The sequence below is a fragment of the Tinamus guttatus genome, unplaced genomic scaffold (genome assembly GCF_059628265.1).
Source record: "Tinamus guttatus ecotype Peru unplaced genomic scaffold, ASM5962826v1 Tinamus_guttatus_pri_ptg000281l, whole genome shotgun sequence".
Lineage (NCBI taxonomy): Eukaryota > Metazoa > Chordata > Aves > Tinamiformes > Tinamidae > Tinamus > Tinamus guttatus.
In genome coordinates this window covers 415,259-441,771 of record NW_028288815.1, presented here as the reverse complement: position 1 = coordinate 441,771, position 26,513 = coordinate 415,259, and positions in this window count along the sequence as shown.

Sequence of the window (26,513 nt, the reverse complement as noted above, 5' to 3'; positions counted from 1 at the left end):
CTTCAAGTGTTTTGAGTGAAGGGACTGGCAATATTTCTTATCGAAAAGTAGGACTGCTGGAAGAATGGTATAAGAACATCCATAACTCCCTATGGTCCCTAATCAATGAAAAGAGAGGAAGAGGTATCTCCTAGGTATAATGCAGGTAGCAGGTGGCCATAATCCTCTTTTGAAGATATGTCTTGTCACTGACTTTAGTAGGAGACATGCTGCCTCAGTACAGATGCCTTCATTAAATGTCTAAATATCTGATTGAGTGAATCTGAAAGGAATTGTAGCATAAAAGATTCTTTTCCTCTCTTACAAGTTTATGGGTAGCCTAAGATGACCAATTCAGATAAAGATGTGTACATCTGGTTCAAAGAAACTCATCCCAAGAACCAAGCAGTGTTGAAAACCTCTTGAGCGATAAAAACCAGTTACTACTTTACAGTAGTGGTAGTTTCATGACATATATTGACAGTTGAGGTTGGTTTGCTAATAGACTTTGCCCACAAAACCTGATATTTGGTGTATAAAACCCTACATATTCAAGGGGATATGAATAGAATAAAATAACTATTCTTTTTACACATGATTTTGTCACTAAATTCATAAGCATAAAACAAAAAGCCCACCTTGCACCATAGTATGCGTTGTCATAAATGGTTCCTCAAGAACAAAGTGTCTGTGTAGATAAGTGAAAGAAAATTGGGTAGTAAGTTGTGACTTTAGAAGTTTAAAACAAAAAAACAGTCTTTCTGACTCATTTTTTAACAAGTGCTAGTGACACTGTTTTTTATGCAGTTTATGCCTTTTTTTTTTTTTTTTGTGAGACATCGCACATTTAATTAGCCAAATCCCCCCGTCTTTAAAATGACCAGAGGTAAGTGAAACTATCAGCCATTTCTCCTGCCATTTTGGATTGATTTGAGAATGAGACATTTCCCCTAGGGGAGAGAAGCATTGTGCCCGCACTGAGTCAAACAAATGTTTTTTAATTAATAAATTATTCAGCTCATGTATTTCTTTGTCTGTGTGTAACAGAACACCCCTGAGAATATCACTGAGAGCAAAGACTGAACTTGAGACCCTGAATCTGAAACCATGAATGTCTACTACTAAAAGACCCATCCTTGTCTAAAAATGCTACATCAGACTCATAAACTGCTATAAGGTCCATCCATTCTAGGGAGTGCCGTTTCCCTGGGTACCAGTCAATCACAGTTTAACTAGCTGACTGACACCCAGCCAAAATCAGTCTTTTAATAAGTAATTCATTAAATTTATTAAATTACCAGAAGCCCATTTAGATTACCTAAATTAGCATAACACTAATAAAGTACCACTTTTAAGAAAATAAAGGGGCCTAAGGAAATACAAGCTGAAGTTTTTCTCTGCCAAGTTTCCAGTCCAATTTCTAGCTGAGGTTACAGAGTCAGTGTGGCAGACTGAGAGTTATCCTTTCCAGACTCAGTTTCCAACTGAGTGGTTCCTCCCCTCTTGAGGCAGTTCGTGTCTGTGTAGCTGGCCCCAAACTCCTGTGGATTTACCCCAGAAGAAACAAATATCTTCAAGTATTGATCAGTTTTGTGACTTTGACTTTCTCTCTCATGACTTATTGATGTTTTGAGCTGCCTTATTTGGATACTGCCAGGAGTTTTAATAACTTGTTATTAGTATAGCTGGAATACAAGAATAACTCCACCAAGTCAGACCAAAAACCCACCCACCTGGCTCAGCTTCATGTCCTTGACAGTGGTGGGTCACAAATGCCCAGGGTGAGAAGATAAGCACAGGGATGGCTGTCAAGTGGTGCTTCTCTACCCCGTGCAAACTTGCGGATTTGGCAAACTTCCCAGACAAAGTTCTTCCCAAAGGCCGTATCCATTCAGACTGATCAAAGTTCAATCCAGTGTTAATTATGGCTTTTGGCTCCTGTGGCTGACATCAGCAAAGCAGGAGATATTGCTGGGAAGTTTGGTGAGGAGATTTTGCATGAGTGTATAATTATATATACTCATTATTATATACACAGTTTGCTGTGATCTGTATGAGCGGTGCCACGTTAAGATAGCCAGGTTACCTGTGTGCCTTGCCTACAGACAGAGAGAGACTTTCTTGAATATGTTGGCTATTGGAAATCTTTGCCAGAATAATTTCAGAGGACAATCCTTGTTTCGGGCACATTAGCAAGCACTTTGCTGTGAGCATTTATGGATGGAGGTTTGAGGTTTTTCCAGCCTAGTCGCACATGTTGAGCTGTGTTATCTGTTTCTTTGCCATGCTGGATGAGCAGTATCCCAGCTTCCAGTGGGACAAGCAGTCTTCATTAGCGTCATGGTTTCTGAGAACATTCATTTGTTTAATCTGTTCACAGAAGATAAACTCGGAAGGGCCATGAGTGCAGTTCGAATGTTTTTCATTCACTTTTTTTTTTTTTTGTGCATACTTCGTCTGGCTTCTTGACTGAACAAAGTGTAATAGACACATTGGCACAGCACACTGTATTACTATACAATAAATGCTACCTCTGTGAAAAGGCAGCTACCAGCCCTGGCAATGGTTTTGTGAGGCACTAGGGGATCCTGCTGTAAACCCCAGCTAGGAAAAACTGCTAGCAATGCTCTGTATGAATCAACCAAATAACAGCTTCCAGTTGCTTGCATGGTCACAAGTCTGGTAAAGGGAACTCCTCTCCCTCTGCCCTAATGCACTGCTGCAGGAATACCTATAATTTTGTTCATTGATGGAATCACTAGTGGTATCAGGGTCTAAAACGCAGATTAATTGTTTCGTGGGCAGCAATAAAAAATTTGTTACATCTGTAGGTTTTGATTTTTGTTTCATCTGTACTACTTGACAGTATGATCTTTGTCACCTGGTGCTTTTATGGGCAGGATGGGATTTTTTTTTCAAAGGTGATGAAGTGATTTGGGAATGCAGAAGCTTTCTGTATTCCCTTAGGCATGACTTCTGGTTTCCCTCACAGAAGTCTCCTGTGTGCCTGAGGCTTGGTGGCAGAGTGTGATCACAGTCAACAGAGTCTCTGGGAAGAGCTGCTTTGTTAGAACATTAATAACAGAGAGGATATCACACAAGAACAGTCACAGGTAGAAGAAAATAGCCCCCTCTTCCCTCCTCATGCTTTACACCAGGATTCGGAACCCTTGTCCAGGATGCAGAAAACGCAGGTCTAAAGCTCTCCAATGCTTAGTTTGAAGCTGGAATCAGGAACTGAATCTCTTGCCTTTGACAAGTGCCCAGACTGCTTTGATAACCTGCCCTCCGCATCTCCTCACAAAGCGCTTCTGCTTCTGACACAGACGTCAATCCTTTTGTCACCAAGCAGCAGTCATGTCCTGGCACACCAGTGCATCTTCTCTCATAGTTTTAGCACACAGGCTTTTTGGATCCTTTCTGGATGGGCTTCAGGACATAAGTTCTCTTCTGGGGTATTTTTTTCCCCCTAGACTGGGAGATGTTCAGGATCTGGCATTTATTCCACTCTGCTGAGGAGCTGTTGAGGGAGCCCATTCTGCTCCCATAAACTCCCCCAGTGCTTGGGGTTTCAAAGCCAAAGATCTTGGTTTGAGTATGGCAAGTCTTTGTTTAATCCTATATATTTGCTTAGATAATACTTTCTGTGTGCGGAAGCTTTTGAAATGTCAGTTATTGCTATGGCTTTATTTACAGCAAGATAACCGCAGAGAAAAGCCACCATTGGAATTGGGATCCCCCTCATGACTTGCTCTGAGCATTTTTTGCTGAAGAATTTAGTGAAACAAGCCATAAAGTGCTTCAGAAATTCTGCGAGTCCCTGAGGCAAAGAAATAGCTCTAGAAAATGCATTTAACTGAGAAAGTATAAAAATACCTTAGTAGAAAATGTCCTGAGTTTCAGTCTTGTAAATGCGCTAGTTCAGAGGTGTTGTAATAAATATTAAATTTATTTTGACACTTGAAAGAGACATTTGAATGCTGGATATGTGCAGTGCAGATTAAAAACTATTGTGGTGTATGAAATTAATGTTTTAGCTAGCATGATTAGATCTTTCTAAAAATGTGCAAGGCTGTAATCTTTTAAAAATGTTTTTGCAGTAGAGATTAAAATTCAGCAAAGCACTTCATGTATTTTTTAATAATCATGTTAATTTGAAAGTGGCTCAAATAACATTAGCTCTATTTGAACTTAAGTCATAATGTTCCATGTTCAAATTTTTATTTCCAGCAAAAATGACCATGTCAAACTGCCACAGACAACTTATGTATATCATATTGAAAAAGTGCTAAGGGACTGGCAAGTGGGAAATCATCACTGTGATATTACTCTATGCTGGTAGCAAATGTGATTTCTGTTAGAAGGCTTCACAGGATGCTATGAAAAGACCATGATATCTTCACAGAGCTCTCAGTAAGAGGTTTCTCATACCATGGCCACCCTATATGTGGTTCACCATCAGCTGGTCTGTTTAGAGTGGATATGACAGAAAGACTGGATCTGTTTCAACTCCAGATAAAACCTTTATTTTAGAACAAGTGAAATGTCTCTGCCACCTGAGCAGAAGTGATGCAGAGCTCTTGTTGCTCAAATGAAAATGGTTGAGCTGTGCATTCAAAAATCTAAAGTTTTCACAGAATAACTTAAAACTGCCTGTGGGGCTAATATCATTCTGAACTGACTGGAGGGTTTTGCTGGAAAAACTTTTTTCAGAATGGACCTTTCTGTAAAGCATGTTTTGACAAACTTTGTGATTTTTCTATTAGAGTAACTAAAAGTGCAGAAGTGATTAAAGATGCAAGGTCGAAATAACTTCTTAAGAGCTCTCGAATGTATTAATTGTGTGAAAGCACTCTCTTCCAATACCCTAAAGGTCTTTGGTGCTGTATAGCACCCTTACAAAAAAAGGTGAATTCCAGATGATGCCTTCAGGCTATCTGGTTTTGGATGTTTCTAATGGGAAGATTCTCCCCTTTTTCTGAGTCTGACTTTAAGGAACAAAATGCATTAAGGAAGGACAGTTCTAAAAGTTGAGTGTATCATGAACCGTAAGACAAGGTTACGTCTTCACTTGGCTTTAAACTCCAAAAATCAGAATTAACTCCTGAACTAATGTTTTAAAGAAAGCTGTAGTCACTATTAAAACTGAATTTATCTTTGTTGAATTAGGCAACTTAGTTTATGACCATACTTTTTCTGTGCACTGTAGATATAATTTAAGTCATATACAAACTGCCTGTAGGAATTTAAAATATGCCTGTGAAACATTATTTTTCATTGCTCTTTCCTTCAATAAGACTTTTTTATACATGTTAGGATAAAAACTGTCTCATGAAGAACATATAAGTTATTTGCTTGACAAAACATGAATGTGCAAGGCACTTGCAACCTGCTACTGGTTGGTATAGGAGCAAATAGTATTGATGTCAAGCTTATTCACTTGTCCAAGAAACATGAGAAGCATCAGAGGATATGTAAATTGTTTCACTGTCCAGGAGCAGCACCTTCTACTAGTTTGCCTACACTGAAGCCTGTGCTTGGAGGACACTTGTACTATGACTTTTCCGCGCCACAGGAGAGAGAAAGCTGAAGCAAACAACGTGAATGAAAAAGATATGTGTGTGGAAAATGTATGGCACTGAACATCCATTTATTTATGTAAATTACTATAGGAATGAAAAAAAAAAAAGAGAGATGAGTAATCTGTTATGGAAAAAGTACTGAAACAAGATTGTTGCTAATGGTGTCAAGACACACCAAAAATCTTGAACTTCAGATTTCAGGTTAGTTCTGAAGTACTGTGTTTTACCTCCGCTTCCTTACTTGTAACGGGAATCCCAGGTAGAATGACGAATGTAATTAAGATCTTTAGAGAAATAATAGAGATGAGATCTGAGTGTGCTGGGGGTTAACATTTCAGTTAGTTACACTTAAAGTCATATTTGAAGAAGTTTCCGTTCCTCTTTCTGTTAAGAGCTGTTAAGTGAATATTGCCAGGCACTGTAACTTTACCTTTTTAAAAAGGCTTTTGATCATCTATGGCATAAACTGCATAAAATGTGTAGCACTTGCCCACGTACTGAAGTGTGCATAATTTTGTATTCGCACAAATAAGATGGCATAACCGCTTTAGTTAATCTCTTGATCTTGTCCCTGAGCAGGACCTCACTTTAAAGAAAATATTGCTAACTGATGCAAATACACATGAATACAGAATAGATGTAATACTTCCCCAGAAAACCCTCATGATTTTAACATCAAGACTGACTGAAGCAAAAAAAGAAATATATATAAATATATACACATATATATCATGCTACTGCTCTATCTTCTTAATATCAGAAATGTATATTATGACATAGTGCTAAGTTAAAACAGGTTATGCTCCTCTCCACACAATCTTCTTTCTGAACTGACTTGAAAATTCAAATCCCAAAACACTATTAAGCGCATCTCTTTGTCTCTATTTTGACAGTGGTGATAGGAATCCATTACAGGATGGCCACTTTGGAGGAACCAGCTGGAGAATCCGTAAGGTGATACACTACATTTTATAGCCATGGCCCTTCCTCTGCCTTATTATCTTGGCCCAGGAGCAGAACCTGATGCGAGTGAAGGTACATTTGTCTTAACCTCCTATAATCCCTGGCCTTTCTGATTGAAACTTTAAGAACTTTAAAATTTAAAAACATCTGTGCTGGATTTTTTGTTTGTTTGTTTTCTGATGTGTGCATATCCCTCTGTATTTGCGAAATAAAACCAAAGTAACTAATTTGGGAAATAAACTCATTTTTCAATAGACTGTTAAAAGATGACAATAATGCTTTCAGGCCTCCAGTGACCTGGGTTTCAGTTGATTTTATGTTCTAGAGGTGAAGATCTCTGAATGATATTATTAATTCCATTAGCCATATTATCTTGTATCACCTCATATATTTTTCTTTCTTTCCTTTCTTTCTTTCTTTCTTTCTTTCTTTCTTTCTTTCTTTCTTTCTTTCTTTCTTTCTTTCTTTCTTTCTTTCTTTCTTTCCTTTCTTTCTTTCTTTCTTTCTTTCTTTCTTTCTTTCTTTCTTTCTTTCTTTCTTTCTTTCTTTCTTTCTTTCTTTCTTTCTTTCTTTCTTTCTTTCTTTCTTTCTTTCTTTCTTTCTTTCTTTCTTTCTTTCTTTCTTTCTTTCTTCTTTCTTTCTTTCTTTCTTTCTTTCTTTCTTTCTTTTCTTTCTTTCTTTCTTTCTTTCTTCTTTCTTTCTTTCTTTCTTTCTTCTTCTTTCTTCTTTCTTTCTTTTTTGAAAGAATTTTAGGCAAAAGGAAGCTATCTTTCTTCCGTAAGTATTTGCAACTCTATTTTGGAAACTCACACTGACAGAACATGATGCCATGGATATTGCACTTCTATATATGTATTTATATATAAAATGCAATTTGGATCAATTTATCTCAATCCACAGCCTGTAGGTTTCAAAGAGTCTGCTGAGGATTGACTGAATTTTTCTGGATCTTTTTTTTTGTTGTTGTTGTTTCTAGCTTTTATGCTGCTTTAAAAAAGTTGAAATAACTTTACTGTGGATAAAAAGATGTTGTGGTTATGGTAAGGTTAACTAGTTGTTCAGCAACTGGAGTGGAGATGCTGTCTATACTGCCAGTGGAAACATGGTATTCCCCAAAACAAATCCTCTAAAATCTGTTTTCCCGTTATAAAGCACATTTGAGAACTGGTGAATATCAGTTGAATACAGCATTATAATTGGAAGAAATCACTGCGAAGCAACTGACTATCTGGAAGGGAACCCGACTGCAACCAAAAAGAGAAACCTAAGTCACTGCTCACATCTATTTCCCATCTGTTTCATCCCATCACAGATGACTATTTTTCACGGCACCAAGCTAAGAACTCTTCTTTGAAAGTATTCACTGAAAAAGAATAGCTGAAAGAAAATTTCCATTTTCCTAAATATGATACGCTTATTCATGTTGAGTCATTCTGCACTGGATAGGGGTGTGTAAGGGAAATTCTCCATGCCACGGAAATATCCTGTCATTTTGGAGATTAAGGTCACTAAATAAAAAGCAGAAGGTTACTTATGACAGAAGACTTTTTGCAAAGGTTCATGGCTCACAGGAGGGAACTACTGATTGCGTGAAAGGCCTGAAGAGGCATTAAAGCCAGAGAGAGCCTTCCCAGTGGCTTACTTAACAAGGACTATCCTTCCTTCTTTGTGAATAGTGACATTACTTTTTTAATCCACCATAACTGCTCTTTGATGAAAAGGAGAATGGTGACAATACAGCCAATAGACCCGACTGCATTCCCAACCGCTATTCAGGAAAAGCCGTATGCGTTTAGATAATGTTTGAGGCATAAATGTTTTGAAAGAATAAAACCCACAGACAAAATTATTTCTCAGAAGTTCTTGTAAAGCTGGCAAATATGATTCTGCAGTAATGGGATAATAGTAGAGAGGTATTGTAGTTTCTATTAGGAAGAATGCTACTGTGTTGCTGTCAGGAAAACATATATATGCTATTTACTGCCCATGGATTACTTACTCTCCAGTTTTTCATTCATAACTTCATACATCAAATATAATTTATTAAAGTAGAAATTAGTACTGCTCTGTATTTCCATTAATACAAGTACCTATATTTCACTTACATTAGAAAAAAAACTTATTCAGCTTATTACTTATTTCAGCTTGCCTCAACTTTCTCTGGCTGGCTTATTCCTCTGCATTTTGAAACAAGCACATTTTTACATTCAAAGCAATGGACTGGTTCTAAACTAGGGTTAGGATTAGTCATTAGGAATTGGGTGGATTGATTAGAAATGGTATTTTTAGCATTTCTTATGAATGGTTGTGGTGAAATGGTGAAAAAAAATCAGTTATTTTCACTATTGCTTGGAAGATCATTTTTAAAAGGTTTGTTTCTGCACATTCAGTTGATAGTTTTTCCAGCAGAGGGCAAGAGAGTATTACAGATGAAAATGATGCTATTTTCCTGGATAGTCACATCTGAAATGTTAAACAGTATCGCTTGAGGAAGGAACATAAAAGCCAAAAAAACACCTCCCACAACAACAACAAAAACCCTTCCCTTTTAAATCATAATGTTTTTTAAACAGTATTTAACTCTTCAAAGATATTCATAGAAAATGGCAAAGGAGTGTAGAAGACCACCAGAGCTTTGTCAGCACATGATGAGCTCCTCCATCTGAGTTCTAAATTCTGAGGCATGGGAGGGAAAGCTGTGTACAGTACTTTTCCAAACCAGTGCCTGTACTGACACAGATACCTACCTGATATTTAGACAAGCTGTGAGATGAGAAGGCACACAACAGCCTGTCTGGCAGCTGTTATCAGTTGTTATGGCTTTGTGGCTTTTGAGTTCAAGGCTGTGTAGCTAGGCTAGCTTGCCATTTCAAGTGACAGACAAAAGCCTTGTTGACTCCAACTGCTACAAAATTGAGCTTATGCTCAGGAATAAATACGCGGACTTTAGCAACAGTCATGAAAGAGGCTTGCCTATCACACTATGTATGTGTTATCATAGTGAACAAGTGTGTGTTTTGAAGATGTAGAAACACCCCCCACTTTCAGTTGTTCAGTTCAGTAACCAGATTACTAAATTCAGATTGCAGACCTCATCAGTGTTAATTTATCAAGGTATTTTGCAGAATCACAGAATGGTTGAGGTTGGAAGGGACCTCTAGAGATCATCTAGTCCAACCTCCTGCTCCATCAGGGACTCTCAACTTTCTTCATACCAATGATTAAAAAAAAAATGTTGTACAACCTGTCTTTCAACTAACTAAGAATACTAAGAATAAGGCATAGGCCTTAAAGGCTCTTGCAAATCCTCTCTTCAAGTCCAATCTGTGTCGGTCTTGTGTCTTGTTGATGTTTCCTTATGAATGGAAAGTGTGAAGGGTGATAAAAGCATGAAAAGTGAAAAAGTGTAACTACCTCTTTTTCTCTCTCGTTTTTCTAATTTAATTGCAGTGAATTATATAGCTCATGAATAGACTATCTCATATACTATTTTGTTGCAACAGGTGAGACAATTTTATTTCTTATGATAATGGAAACAGAATCCTGAGACTCAAACAAGCATTGGTTATCGTGACTGATCAGATAAGCAGGCATTGGTTGGCTCCTTAAGGAAGGCTGGATGCATAAACAGCATTCAGCTTCAATGCCCCCCAAAAATAAGGTGATTCTAATAGTATTAAAAGCTTTTACATGCAATATTAGAAAAATAATCCTATTTGTATTATGCTAAGTTTAGGAATACATTAGTAAAAAATGCTATTTTAGTAATAATTATCAGTTTAAAGTGTTGACAACTGCTTTGAACCAATATAATATCAGTCTAGGAGGATGCCATATGTTAGTTTTCATAAAGTTAGCTTGTTTCCCTGCGCTGTTTTTACTTGTGACTATACTATAAGCCAAAAAAACATATCTCACATGATTTTACTTTTAAAGGTAGATTCTGATTATACAGATGAAAAAAATATATTTTTACAAAAAAAGACATACAGTATAGTTAGTGTTGTAGCTGGAGTCAACATAAAGGATTACATAATAGCAACTACCTTATGGTTATATTTTTCCTCAGCAGTATGCAATAGCCATACTTACTGTAAAAAACATCAGCATCAGTATCCTGTGTTTTCTTCTTCCTTGGAGTCATTTGTTGTCTCAGTGCTTTCTGTTTGTTTATAGTAGTGAGATATATTGAGCAATTTTTGGCTAAAGATTTGTTAGGTTTCTGGTAATTGAAAAGATGCCAGCATTTTAAGGTGGGTTATAGAAAGAGAAAATATATAAAATGTTATTGTTATAGTGTCTGGTGTTTGCTTCCTATTCTTTATTGTTTTCAAGTCACTGTTTTCACTGTAGCTTAGATTATGCATGAAACCAGGGTTTTTAATATTATGTACTATGTTTTCAACCAAGCTATTAGAAGAGAGGTTTCTGTGCATAAATCTATTGATCCACAAAGGTATTTTAGTGACATACAATAAATCTTGTACTTTGCATAGTTCTAATATGAGACACGTTTCTTTACTTTGAAACGGCACAGAGGTGACAGTAGGGGCCTAAGTCACCTGTAGTGAGTGACCAAGACAACTCACTTTGCTTTCAGTCTCCAGAAACAGATTAGAAGCTAGATTTCAATTTCTGGAAGTGTGTTCTGGTATATGTTTAGCAAAATTAAAGTGAAATCCAGTTTCTGGACTGTTTACAGTGAAAATTGCTTGAGAATGCTTGTGTACATCTATTTTTGTTCCCATAAACAGTTGCAACAAAAAGAAGATTTTTTTTTCTGAAACTTTTCTTGAAAGGCTTCTAGGATTTTGTGAGAAAAAAAAGAAACTATCACTTTCCTCTCATATTTTCTTCTCGTCCTATCTTTTTTTCCCTAAACTCCAGATTTTATAAAACAGAAACTTTGCTCAAAAATCAAATCTGTGACTTTTTGGTTAAAATTCTTATTTCTTCATTCCTGCCTATCAACCTACAAATTATTTTAGAAATTATGTCTTGCCAAAATTTCTGTTTTAATGTTAAAATATTTGTGGATGAAAAATTTCACCAAAATTTCTGGCTATGTTATTTCCTCAGATTTTCCTATCCCATTCCCAGACTTGCAAATTTCAATGAAAACTCTTGAAAAAATTCATAGCAAAAGTTGTAATACCAATGCATTTTACACATTAGTAGATCCTTATAATTTTTACAGTTTAATTAATACATGCAAATATACAGTCAAATGCTATTCTCATAGCACATTCTATAAATCTAGAATAAATTAATAGATTTAATTGCATTGTATATCCAGTGTGGAACAGAGAATGTAATTCAAATTATGGAGAAAATAAAAAGGTCTTCTATACCTGAGTCTCAAAGTGCAATGGAAAGAGGGATAGCTATTCCTACTTCAATCAAAATTCTTTTATAGAAAAGTACTATTCTTCCTATATAACATATAGATCAAATAAGGTTTTCTCTGTGAAAACTTGTAATAGCTCATATCTGGTTTTGCTTCGTAACTGCTGCATCAAAAAAAATCTTAAAAGCAATGAGATAAATGATAGTTGTCTTGCCATTTCCTGGTCCATCAATGCCTTGCTAATCTGTTAGGGCATTGCTTTACCCATGTTGCTTTTATTTTCAATTCCCATCAGAAACAGAGAATGCGGTACATAGCATAATTTTCTGTAACATTCATGTTAGTGTCTACCATATGTTCTCCCAAAGTTTTGCAAATACAGTATGAGAACATATGCATATTATTCCCTAACTCTCCTACAGAGCCAACACTTGTCTGAGATGTCTCCAAAGGACGTTAAGTACTGTGACAGTAAGGACCCTTGGAAGGCAATTAAAATTATTGTGACTGTTCTGGGGTGTTTTAAACAGGTCTCTTTGTACTCTTTAGTGCTAAATCCCAGGCCTCTCTGCGACTCTTAACAATTTACCTAAAATCAGAGTATGTACAGATGACAGGTCTTCTTTTATAGCTGCTGTTCAAACATCTAGGATGTACAAACTTTGGAGAAATCTGTCATGTCTCTCTCTCTCTGAGATTTTAGTATTGTGATTAGGTCTATACAGTGGATACATAGATTTATTCCTATCCCTTTGCTCTTGACCATGTAACTGCAGATGTGATACTAAAAGTTTATTAAGATGTTTCTGTTATTATGACTGTATTTATACAAAAATCTAAAAGGTTCAAACACTCATATCAGCATGTTCTTCAGTGAAAGCTGGGTTCCTAGTGCCTTTACATCTTCTTTGAGAACTGAAGTCTTCTTTGTCACTTGATTAATATGGAAAAAATGGAATATATATATCTTTCACACAGACAACACAGATTCAAAGACACAAAAAGATGTATAGAGTTATAGGACTGTGGATAAAAAAAGACCCTTAAATCAGTAAGGTCTCATAAATTGAAATGAGGTAATGCTTGACAGTTAACAGGGAGAGGGATATATTTTGGTTCGCTTATTTTGTTCCTGTGAATCTATAATGTGAATCTTTGTGAATCGATAGAGGCTAAAAATATTTGAATGCCAAAGGCTGGTCATTTCCATGTTGTAGAGGGGGTTACACTGACAACAGGTTGCATGTTGTTCATAAAACTTGGTAGATTCATGTCTTGTTTACCCGAAGAACAAATGAAGCACTTCATCTTAAGCACATGTGCAAGTACGCAGGCATTGGAGGGGATGAGTCATGTAATGCTGCTGGTAATTCAGCGAGTACTATGACTTCAGATCTGGTGTCTCAAACATAGAGTCACACTGCAGAGTGTAGTTAAAAGTCAAGAACAACTGGCAGATTTATGTGAGTAACCTTTTGTAAAGCCTCTTCAGACGGTGTATCCTAATTGCTCCTGTTTGATGCTCTCTTCTATCAAGATTTGCCTTTGTGGCTGTTTGTACCAACAAGGGTAATTCACTATGTATAGTATGCAGAATTCATTAACATTAGTTGCCGCACTGTGTTTTTTAATCACCAGCAACATGTGTTGCAGGGTACAAATTTGCATCTGTTATGCCTATCACTTTGCAGTGTGCTAGTGACTAAGACACTTTCAAATCTAGTTAAAGTGAAATGAGTGTAAAGTTAGGGAATCAGGCTGCATTAAACTGATTATGTGCCTTACCCACAGAAACAGTCCTTTGACTACAGTGGTGGGCTTGCCAGATCTTTTTAGTCTGTTTCATATTTGGCCAATATACACACCAGAGCCTTGACTGGCAGTATATCTGGACTAAAAATGAAATAGTATAGGAGTAATTCTCTATGCAGTTATGTCCATTTGAGTTTGAGGGCCATTATTGTACTCTAAACCCAGCACGATTATATCTTTTTGTGTCTAAAACTTTAGAAAATGAAGAAACTTTGATTGTCATTTTTTTGGTAAGAATGATTCAGGTTGGAAGGGATTTCTGACGGTCAACAAGTCCAAACTCCTGCTCAAAGGGAAGGTGAACTTTGAACTTAAATTAAGTTTAAAAGTTAGAGAAGCCTACTCAGAGCTGTTGTCCAAGTCAACTGTAAGTATCTTCAAGGAGGGAGTTTCTACAACCTCTTTTGGCAACCTGATCCAGTGTTGCAGTGCAAAGCTTTTCCTAATGTCAGTTTCTGGTGTTAGAGTTTTGGTCTGTTTCTCCTTTTCATTTCACTGTGCACCTCCTTGAAGAGTCTGTCTGTGCTTGCTTTTCACCCTCCCAGCATGTAGCTGCATACAGCATTACTCTTGCTAATGCAGCCCTCGATGCTGTTGGCTTTCATTGCTGCAAGGGGCAGCAATGCTGGATCATGGTAAATTTATTGTCCACCACGATCCCCAGGGTCTTTTTTGAAAAGTTGATTTCTGTCTATTTCTCTGCACACAGAGGAAAAAAAGAAAAGGAACAACAAAACAACAACAACAACAAAAACAGAGAGAGGAAAAGGTGGAATTCATTTGACTCAAGTTTAAGCACCTATACAGCAAGTTAATTTTGTCCTTAGAATCTTTCTAGAATTAATGGAAAGAGAAAGACTACTATTCTGATCTGTCTTTAGGAGTGCCACTCCAGCAGAGAGAAATTTTCAGGAGAAACCCTGGGTAACACATGCCATTATGATATGTGCCTAAAGCTGAGTGGTGAACTAACCCAGCTTCATGTCATGTGGAAAAGAAATACATTATCAAAGTAGAAAAGTCTTGCTATTTTATTTACAGAAGTAATGTGATTGCATAATAAACATCTATAAGATTTTAGAGATTACCACTTCAAATAGGCATTTTTTTAAGCTTTTATTACTGGTAGACATGATGTGTCAAGTAAAAGTGATCTGGAATACTATATTTATTAGCTTTGTTCTGTAGGATTATATTTTTTCCTACTTTTGTTGGATTTGGGAGATCTCTTTTCACATTTTCTATTAATGGTTTCAGCTAAAATGAAACCTGGAAATTTGACAAATAAAATAAAAAGTATTAAAAAAATCTGTGTTCCAAAAAAATCAAGCTAAATTGTATTTGGGAAAAAAGTACATACTGTAAAAGGTACTAGGTATCAAAACACTATTTAGAATCCAAAGTATACAGATGAAAAGGAGTTTTAAATGAGTATTTAATGAATAATAAGCTGCTGAAGCACTCATTATTGCTGGCAGTACCTGGAAGGAAATGAAAACTAAGTGCTAAAAGAAGAAAGATACCTCTTTTATGAACAATAGCATTTCAAAAAAAAAAAAAATTAAAGTCCAAAACTTTGATTGTAAAGCAATATATCGAAGCATGATGCTTTATGGACCATTTCTATTTCAGTTAATGATGGCACATGTTAGAAAAGAAAAAGATGGGAAAATAAATGGTGTCTTATAGCTGTAAAACTGCACAGTAAACATTTCAGAGTTGATCTCTTGAAAGGTGAACAAGCATTCAATTTAGTTTTTCTTTTCATTTGTAATTTGGAAGGATGCTCTTCCTCTAAATATTGTTAGTGCTCTGATACTCTTTCATTATGCTTGCTTGTAAATTTTATTTGATATCCTTTCTTCTTCAATGCCCATTTCTTTCCCACTTACTGTTCCAGGCCTTTCTCGTGGGTCATGAAAATAGCTTCTTTCACTCGTGAAATAGTATATTGAAAGTTTGCTTATTCAGAGCAATCTTTTCCTCTCCAGCAGTTATATTTGATAGGAAGGCATTAATTATTTGAGGAAGGAGAGCAAGACGGAAAGACTGAGCAATCTGTAAGTTCCATCTGAGGGTAAGAATTTCCGCTGTTGGCATTTATGATTAGCAAATATATGCACCAACAAAAAGTTTGATCTCAAAAGAAAATACTTTGCTCCTATGGTATGGTATGTTCATCAACCTATGGTGTTTGGCCGAAATTGTTCATCCTTTATTTTGTGAATGCTGAGGATTGCACATGATGGTTACATATTTTCAGAGGTAATTTTCTACTTTTTCCAAGGACTGTTTTCTGGACTCATCAACACTTAAACAAATGGATGCATTTTGTTACCTTCTGTACATACCTGGACCCTGATAGTGAGCTCTCTGTGGTCTCCGGTGAACAGTCATCCACTTCTGAGGTCAGTGCTTTCTGCGTCATTCCAGAGTGGGAATATGCAGTTTCAGTGGATATAGGGATGCATCATCTGCATATACCACCCCATATACTGTGCCATATACTGCACCAGGTAATGACTAGGGTCGTAGGCATTTTCCCAGCCTGGGAGTTCAGAATCTTGTATCTGGGTCCAAAGTGGTGGAAGTGATGGCATCAGCATGTAAACTACTTGTTTCCGGATTCCTCTGTATGGAATATATCTGTGCTATATACGTTTTTACAAGTAAATTAATTACTGATAACGTTATAACTCAGATGTTCAAGAGACAGAAGGATACACATTATCAAATTTGTGGGATGTATCTTTGGTGTAACTTTTTTGGTTTAGATTGCAGTAGTTTTGGGTTCCAGCTCTGTGAATTTTATCTTGTTAATTTTGTCTTACTCATTTTAAGAGTTCAGTTGGTAGGCAGTGGCATAAACTTCTCCTTGAAGTTGTTTTCTGCCCAAGTCCTTTCTATTAAACAAACAAACAAAACAAAACATGGCCATATAGTATTTCCAAAGGCCATTTAGATACTCAGGAGCCAAATGCAGCAGTCTTCCCATAGAACTTAAATTACATAAATTATTGAAAGAGTGGATCTTAGATCTGCAAAGTCACTAAGACTGTTCTGAATGTCTTGTTCTTGTAGCTTAGGCATTCTTTTGTGTGGTTGAGGAAGAGCATGTGACTACAAATACGAGAAATATTATCCCACAAATAGCCATATAATTTGCTCTTCCTGCATTTGAATCATCCAAACTAAATACGTTTTGTCACTAAATCACTGACAGAAGCCATGAGGAGCATCACCACATGCTAGTGATTAGCATGTATGCAAAAAGAAATTAAAATTGCTCATGTTTGACAGGTTATAACAAACCATATAGTTTTACTGTGTCATGTGCCTTCCTTCTTTCTCTACTGGAAACAAGCGTGCCAACTTATAATATGCATATGGCTGCAGAATCTCTTTATTCTTACAGTCCTAATAAAGAAGTTTTAATGTATGACTTCTGAATAGCACTGAATTGACAATGTGGAATATAAAGATTCTATTTGTTAAAAATGATTTTTTAAATCAAAATCAGAATAAGTTTTTCTGAATAGACCCTAGTCTATGTAGGTGTGATTACTACTACTACTACTACTCTTGCCTCAAAGTACTGTCACAAAAAATATTTTACCCTCTTCTAGGTCAAAACTTATGATCCATAGAATTATGACACTCCTTTTACTTTTGGCAGGTTACTCCGAATTGTTGCAAAAGAAACATCATCCTAGTAATAAATATGTTGTGAGAAACACTGTGAAGAAGAGGTAAGATAGAATGACTGGTCCTTTTTATTTTCATAGTTTATAAGACAGCACACAATCTCTTAGATAGACCCTAATGATCAAAATCTAAAATTATAAATTTATTGACCCAATATACTAAAAGTCTTGTTCCATTCAATCATAAGGATGGTCATTTTTTCAATTATGGGATAGTAATAATGCATGTAAACCTGCCTCCTATGCTTCCTATTTATATCATATTCCTTTAAGATGTATTATATTTAATATTTAATCACAACATTTTCAGAAACTGTTATTTCTTTCCACAGAATTTTATCTTTCTAAATTTTGTCTCTGGGCTACAAATGGAGAGAACATTTCTATTTAATGGTTCTCAGCAAATTAAACTAGCATCATGTCCTCTATCTGTCTCACATGTAAATTAATGTTTTATACATTTCTTTTTTTAAGAGCAATATCTGGGTGATTTATCTGTTTTGCTGAGGGCTTAAAGTTTTCCTCCCATCATTAGCATTATTAGAAGATGTGTCCACCACTAGGAACGATCTATACATATCTAATGAGCTGAAGAAGGTTATATTTGGATTGAAAGCTGCAGAGAAAATGGAAATGCTTCACAGATTTACTGTACAGAAAGCTCTTTTTCTCTGCATGATATCTTAAGCTTTTAGCCCAACTTGGCATTGTGCTGTTGCAAATTTGTCTCTAAGATGAAGAGTAAACCTATATTTTGATTACTGGTGATCTGATAATCTGTTCAAATAGGTCAATAAAAACCATTCTTATCAGCTAGCCTGACCTTCTACATTATTCAGACTGCAGAGCTTCATTCACCTTCTCCATTAAGCTCATAACTTCATTAGCTTAGGCTAAAGCAAGTTTTCTAGAAATAGTCCTCCTCAGTGGAAAAGAAACCCAAGATAAGCTCAATACCCTTCCCCCTTACTCTTAAAAATTGTTGTAATCTGAACTTCCTTATCAATGGTGTTCTCTTAAAGGCTGAGACAGTTTGTAATCAAGCTTTGTATCAAATTTTTATTGGGTGAAGTAAACTGACAGAATCTCTGGCTTTCTTAATAAGGTGTGGTAGAGTTCACTTTTTACTCCAATTCTCATTTGCACAAAGCATGCATTGTGTCTGCCTAAATCTGACAGCCTGTTTTCAAACATATTCTTCATATCTTCTGGGCCTTTTCTCAAAAAAAATATCTGCCAGTTACTAGACAAACTAGTAAAACAGGTTAAAAGTTTGTTTTCTTGATTAGGTATAATTATGAAGTCTTCATTAGTCACTAGTTTTACTTTCTTTTGAAAGCTATATTCCTCCCCAAAAGGTATGCATAGCAGAACTAATATTTTAAAATATATTATTTTACTTTGCCTTTAACAGCTTTGACCTTTGCACTCAAGAGCTCCCAGGGCACACAGTAGTGAAGTGGTGGACTGGAAGAGAATGAAATCATAGAGGTTCATTTAATACTGCTTTGTGGATAACCATTTTCATGGTAGTGTTAAGAAATGAATAACGCAGCACTGCTATATTAAATCATTTCTTGGATTCCAACAAGTTGATGTAATTCATTCTTTCTAGTGTTTTATTCCATTCCAGTATTTTTTCTTTATCATCTGTTTACTCTATTACCACTCTTGGAAAAAGAGGAGTTATATTTCCCACCTTAAAGAAGTATAGCAAACAAAAATGATGATTTTCCTAACCAGACTGAAAAACATTCTGCTCTGAGTTCCAGCAATAAATATATATATATATATATATACACTTTTTTGAAAGTGAATATATTTATTCATCTGGGTTTGCAGCAAAAGCTCTGAATGCAAATACGGTATAAAATTACTAAAGGGAAAATCCCCCAGGAAGTAGGGCAGTGGGGAGTGAAGTGCAGAAGCATCATTTCAGGAAGTATTTTTTAAAAGAATTTCTACGAGTTTCTAAAATCAGATTGATAGCAGATACTCTGAAGATGGAGGGATATATGAATTGAATTCCAATCTCTGTGGCTGTGCCAGGGGAGTGGATTTGGGAATTACAAGGACTGTGAAGACTTCTTCATTTGCAGTAGAAGTGATGTGATTATTGTCTGTGTAGTCAAGGCTTTGCTGAATACTGCACTGGCACAGTAATCAGCGTGGACAAATTTTAGGACAGCAAGACTGCAGTCTTGATCTGAGCTGGTATATGAATTTGCAGAGGACTGACTCATTCCTCCCTGGCTTCAGACACATAACAGGGGTGCCTAATTCAGAGTGAAACTCAATAGTCATCAGAGACAGCATTGCTTCCAGAAATCAATCTTAGTCCATATTTCTCTTTCCAGGAATTTCAGAGGAAACATAGAGAAGTAAGAATGTTCTCAAAATATATGCCACAGGTCAGCAGGATTAATCTCTTCAAGAATAGCTAATCCACACAGAACCTGCCAGGATCATCTTATGGTATTTCAGGAGAAATTCAATTCTGCTCTGAGAATGATGTAAAAATCTTTGGGGCTTGTTAACTGGCATTTATGCTCATGTCAGAGACCTGTCCTTCTCAACTGAATCTATGTCCAGCTTGTGGTTGTCCAGCTGAAGGACAGAATATTCTCTTTAAATGATTGTGTATGCAAATACCAAATGAGTCCCTCAGTCTTAAGAGGGGATATTTACTGGCCTAGGTCTGCAGTCACCCCAAGTTTTGTCTTCCTCTACCCTCCTGCCCACACTAAATGGCGCTGTGCTGGTACTTGTGTGTACAGCACTATATGGTTAGGCAGAAAGTAGGGAAAGAAGTTCATCTCTGAGCTCCTGCCTCCTTTGTGATTTTGACCACATAGTGATGGGAGGTGGCAGGACTTAGGGTTGTCCTAGAGACAGATAGTGAGCAGGACATAAGGGGTACAGATAGGCTGTGGATTTTGTCTGGCCGAGCCTGGGGGTTGTGTGGGGTTGAGCGCTGAGGACAGCTGGGATTGATGTGCTTGGGGGCTGTGCTGGGGCCCAAAAGGACGTGAGCATGAAGTCTGTTCCCGAAGGACAGGAGCCTGCCCCCCACCATGCCTGAGGCGATGGTTTTGCTGACTCTGTCAATCTGCAGCCCAAGGTGATTGCTGGCTTTGCCTGTGTCTAAATTAGTCAGTACTAAATCATGATTAGTGACGGGAAGGCATGAATGGTGAGATTTATTATCCATGTTACCTTCCAGGCAAATTTCAGGTTCAGGAAAATAGAGTGGCTACCAGGGGACTTTCTAAAAGAGTTTTATAAACTGAATTGTAGGGCTGTCTAACAATCTTTTTGTGATCAGCATTGCAATGGCCAGAGAGGGAACAAACCTATGAACAAAAACTATGCTGTGCTGTCTTTTCCTGTCTTAATTCCAAAGGTTTCTTCACTATGCTGAAAGGAAGCAGTTATGGTCAGGAAGGGCAGGCACTGAGCATAATGAATACTAAAGAAATAAAATAATTTTGTGCATCAGATGCCATTACAGTCACCCCCACCTCATGTATGAAGCAGAAATAAAAATGATATAGGAAGAAGAAACTGCATTCCTGAAAGAGGCAGAGTAGCTTAAAACCATTAGAGACAATATCTCTCTATTTTTGTAAGTGGTGGCAGCTGGGAATTGGCCGACTATTTCCAAAAGTGTAGAGGGATGGGAGAAGTTCCAGCTGTCAATATGCAATCCTTAACAGAGGTTCAGCACTGCAACTAAACAACCTCTCTCTGAAACTCTTCTGATGAAAAGATAGATTGCATTAGCTAAGCTGAAGGCAGTAGACCACCTCAACTTGTATGACAAGCAAGCAGGCTAGTGAATAGATCTCCAGTCACCTGAGGGTGACAAATCAACCCTCTTGGTAATTGCATGCACATTGACAAATAGAAAGGACATTTTTCAAGGGCAAATGAACAATAGAAAGGTGGAGCTGCTTTCCTAAAAACCTGGTGTTATGGGAAAACTTCTGAAGTCCATCATCAGTAAGGCAGTGGGCGATGGGCTTGATAGATCATGGTAGCCCACAAAATACAGTTTCAGACATTTTAGATGAGTTCATGCAATGTCCAATGAATTTTCTTAATGATAACTTCTGTCCTACAAAGGAAGAAAAAATATAGGAAATTTTGGAATTGGATTTTGCAAGATAAATGACATAAGATACGGGGTTAAGCTCATGTACAACTTTTGGCCTAACTTCTCTGCATGAGATCAGGTAGCACAGATTATATTGCTTTATCAATAACTCTGTGTGTGATAGAGGTCATCTAATCTGTGCTACTTCCTTTCTTATTGCATTTAAAATGGCTAGTCCCATAATGAGAGAAAGAGAGAGGGAAAGAAAGAAGTTTGGAAAAAAAATAGGAGAATTTACTTTGCTTATATCAGCTCTGCCTTAGACTTGTCTTTTCCAAGATAAATTAAAGATCCTCATACACTGTATTCAAATTAATAAATGGTAGCTTGTTTTGCAAAAAGTGTGGCATTGGCTTTCCAGGCATTTGCAATGGCTGCAATTACAGCTGACTATATGGCTTATTTTTATAAGCCCTTGACTTAACTTAGAGTTCATTTGGGCTTAATTTGAGTCAGACAGTTACTGTAACTCAAACACTACACCAGGAATTCAGGAAGCCAAAGGACTTACCCCTACTAGGTAGCAATGTCTGAGGCAAGCTAAAAAAGACATTGTAAAAAGCCTGAAACTTTAAGCAACAGGATTATAATGCAACTATAATTTAGCCAAACAGGACTAACTAGCCAAGTTAGAGAGTTCGAGGCCATTGCTATCATTGCTATTCTGCCTCTAGGACATCAGCTAGTATCTCTACATCTCTTAACTGCAAAAGTTGCATAGAATAGTATTTATGGTGGCTCCATTATGGTCTCTTTCTAACTACTCTTTCATTGAAATAAAAGCTCTCACGATTTCTCCTTGAACTAGATAATAGCTTTATTTGGCAGAGAAGTACATTGAAATAAAAGCCCACATGATTTCTCCTTGAGATAGATGGTAGCTTTATTTGGAGAAGCATTAACTTTTTTCTTTTCTTTTCTTTTCTTTTTTTTTTTTTTTCCCCAGGTTAGTTTTCTTATAATCTGATATACTGAGATCGCTTTTCAGTACCAGTGAGTACCATGGTACAATAGAGAGCAGCAACATAGCAACACTTATTTAAACTTGTTTAAACTGCAAGGCAATCGTGTATAGACATGAGAGCATTTTCAAAGCCAGTTATGGTAGCTCCACATAGTACTGCCACACATGATATAGACTTACGCCTGCCCTGTGCATATAGCCATTATGACCGTTTATACAGTCAGAAATATGACCAATGAAATGGTCACGTATAGTAGCAATTGTGGCCCTAGTCCATATGGTCCTCTTAAAAATAGAGAAAGGGATTGCAAGTCCCAATTAACTTAATTCTTCACTGCTCCTGTAGGATCAAATATAAACATGTCATTCCACTTTTAGCTATATACCTGGGGAGGAATAACCCCAAGCAGCAGTAGAGATTAGAGGTTGGTGCTGGAAAGCGGCTCCATGAAGTCCTGGGGGTCCTGGTTGACAACAAGTTAACCATGAGGCAGCAATGTGCCCTTGCGGCCACGAAGGCCAACGGGCTCCTGGCCTGCATCACGAGAAGCATTACCAGCAGGAGTGTTGCCTCCACCTGCTGGAGGGAGGTGATCCTACCTCTCTACTCAGCTCTGATGAGGCCTCACCTGAAGTATTGGGTGCAGTTCCGGGCTCCCCAGTACAAGAGGGACGTGGAGCTTCTAGAGAGGGTCCAGCACAGGACCATGAAGATGATTAAGGGGCTGGAGCATCTATCGTATGGGGGAAGACTAAGCCAACTGGGCCTGTTTAGTCTGGAGAAGAGAAGATTGAGAGGCTATCTTGTCAATATGTATAAGTACCTGAGGGATGAATGTAGGAGAGGATAGGGCCAAACTCTTCTGAGTGGTGGCCATTGACAGGACAAGGAGTAATGGGCACAAATTAAAACACAGTAAGCTTCATCTCCATATGAGGAAGAACCTCTTTCCTGTGGGGGTGCCAGAGCCCTGGAACAGACTGCCCAGAGAGGCTGTGGAGTCTCCTTCTACCATTCCATGATTCTGTAATACCAAGCAGGTTATCCATCTAAAACTGCTTGTTACTTTTCACTGTAGAATAATAATATGAAGAGACTTTTGAAGCCATAAACACTGCAATTTTCCCCTCCTGGAAATCTTTAATATTAGGAGAAAATAACCCCTTCAAAATTGCGTTGACCAAGTTAACAAAAATCTGCAGTATACTAGTATTGATAAAAAAAATATTTCACCAGTGCACAAACTCCTGACAGCTATTAAGATTACAAGAAGCTAATATAAATCCCAGAAGTGCAAGTCTAATAGTCGGATCACAGTCTAGAAAAGATATAGCAAAAAAGCCAAATAGCTGTGCTGCTATGTAACTTTCTTTTTTTTTTTCAGCCGTTACATTTACTAAGTAAGGAATGCTAAATAATAATATAATAAAACTTTGATTCTTAAACATTTTTATTGAGTCACATGAAAGGCTAAAATGCATAAAACCCACCAGTGTTATAAGCATGCACTTTCCTCCTTTAAAATTTAAATATGATAAGTTTTCTTCTGCATTTCATTTTTAATTTATGCTTTTCCTTGACAAGAGCATTTTGAGGAGCAGTAAGGATTGACATAACATTTGATAGAAAATAATACCAGCAAAGTTTCTATCTATGTAGTCATTATTGTACAGTTTTTCTAAGAATTCAGTCAACATTAACTTTTTAAAAGGCTTGAATAGGTCATTGCATTGAAGGAAAACAAATTTTGGAATTCCTTCTTGTATTGTCAGCTGTTTGAACATGTAATGACAGTGTTATGAACTGCCATCACAGTAAATACACATCACCACTGCCAAATCGTATGGGATTTAAACCTGCCATAATAATTCTTCCGTAATTACAGAGGAATGTGTGGTGGCTTGTGGAAAGAAAACTGAAACTGGTGACACTAAATGATTTGTCTTTGCTTAACTGCTATGTTGCCACTTGCCTTTTTCCTTACTCTCTTTCTCTTTACCTTTATCTCCTATTTGATGATTTGTTCATTTAGCTGCACTTAAGACCTGGCGCCACTGGGGCCCCCTGTCAAGGACATAACTCTTGCTCAAAAGCAAAACTTCCATACTAGATATACTTCTCAAGCAGACAGATTAATAGACGGATGAACCTGACAAAGCCAAATATAGAGGCAGAGATAAAAATTAGCCTGTTTCATAAGTCGTAAGCACTTTACATAACTATACAAGATGACAAATGCCAATGTATTAGACTTTAATGAATCAAGGGAGTCACCTCTGTTACCTTTTTATGGCTTTGGTTTTTGTGGCTTTCAGGAAAAATGTATCATAATCATAACCTCTATTCTTCTATCACCTAATTAACGTAGAACTAGAAGCAATGAACTTATTCTCTACAAATCGGGTTAGATTTTTTGTTCTTTAATCTCAATGCTCTAAATAACAAACATGCCAGAAGAAAAGAAACCAAAGCAATAGTGGCATTTTTGAATCCTAGAAAATTAACACTTAGAATAAAATATTTATTGAATTCTGCTTTCAGGAATTTTACTGTTATATGATTGGCTTGCTTTTTCCTAGTTTCTACTTAATCCTTAGAAGATGTTTTCTTAAGATCTACACCATATTTCTTTCTCTGATAAGCAAAGGAAAAGATATGCTAAACACATTTTGATTTTTCCCAATAGCATGGTCTTCCCTTTGTGCTAAGTTGTGTTTTAAAATTTGAAAGACTAATTTTACTCTTGTAAGTCACACCAGATTCCTGACATATAAGCATCAAAAGTTAGCTAAAAAGTTATCTCATTTTATAAAGAACTCACTATATAAAAATATAGTTAACTCCAAATCAAATTTGAAATGTATGCTTCCTTTGGCACTATTTACATTTAACTTTTGAGGATACGTAGCTACAGAACTGTTATCCTTCACATAAACAAGCTGGCATATTTGATATTCAGACTATATTCACAGGTGAAGTAAAATGCTTAAACCGCTTATCGAGCTCCTTTTCATTCTGTTCCTTTAGTCATTCCTGTCAACCAACTTTTTCATTCATTGACATATTTTGATGTCTTCCTAGAAGAATCACCATAGAAAAAAAGTTGGGCAAAAGATACTCCAGGATATCTTCTTAATCCTTAAGCAGGGCCAATAATAATAATAATAAAAAAGAACATTCCTTTTTTTCCTCTTATTTCCCCTCCCCTTTTCAAACAAGACAGTGCTTGTTAGTATGTGTCAAGACAAAATGAAAAATGAGAATAACTGTCTTATATAGGTGAGTTAGAAAGGATTTTCTGGGTTATTTTCTTCCTACTGTCTTCCTCCCATCCTCTCTGGATAATTGAATCAAATTGTGCTAATATGTTACTTTGACAAATCAAATGATAGAAATTTGTATTATGATCAGATGACTTCTATTTTATGGTAATAGCTGAATGCCATATAGGTTGGGACAGCAATATTTTGTGAATAGGCAGTCAGCAGACTTAGCTATCTAGGAGACTTAGCTTAAACTCTTACTTCTCTGAAACTGAGCATATTGCAACTGCCTTTGTTATATAGGAGTGTGATGCATGGAAGAAAAAAAAGATGAGATTAAAGATATGGAATATATTAGAAAGCATTCAGAATAGCATCCTTCCCACTGCCGAGAACACTTGTTCTTTGGAGGTTGCTTAGGCCTGTGGGTGAGCTAGTTGGGTGACATGGGTGTTCTGTGGTGAGACCTGTGCTCTACACCTGCAGAAAACGACAGGCAAGGCTATCTCGGGGCCTTCAGGCAGCATCTCCCATCCCTGAGATTACTAGGAAAAAGAGCTAGTGAGAAGTTAAAAGTGAATAGTTTGCATAACATCCTGGATATTTGTAAATTTTTTTTCCTTCAAAATATGACTTAGATCTCATTATTTTAGGAAATCGTTAACGTGGCAAAGTTGTAACAAGATCCCTGCTGGAAGGCAGACAGGTTATAAGAAGAATCATATTGAATGTAAAAATTCAA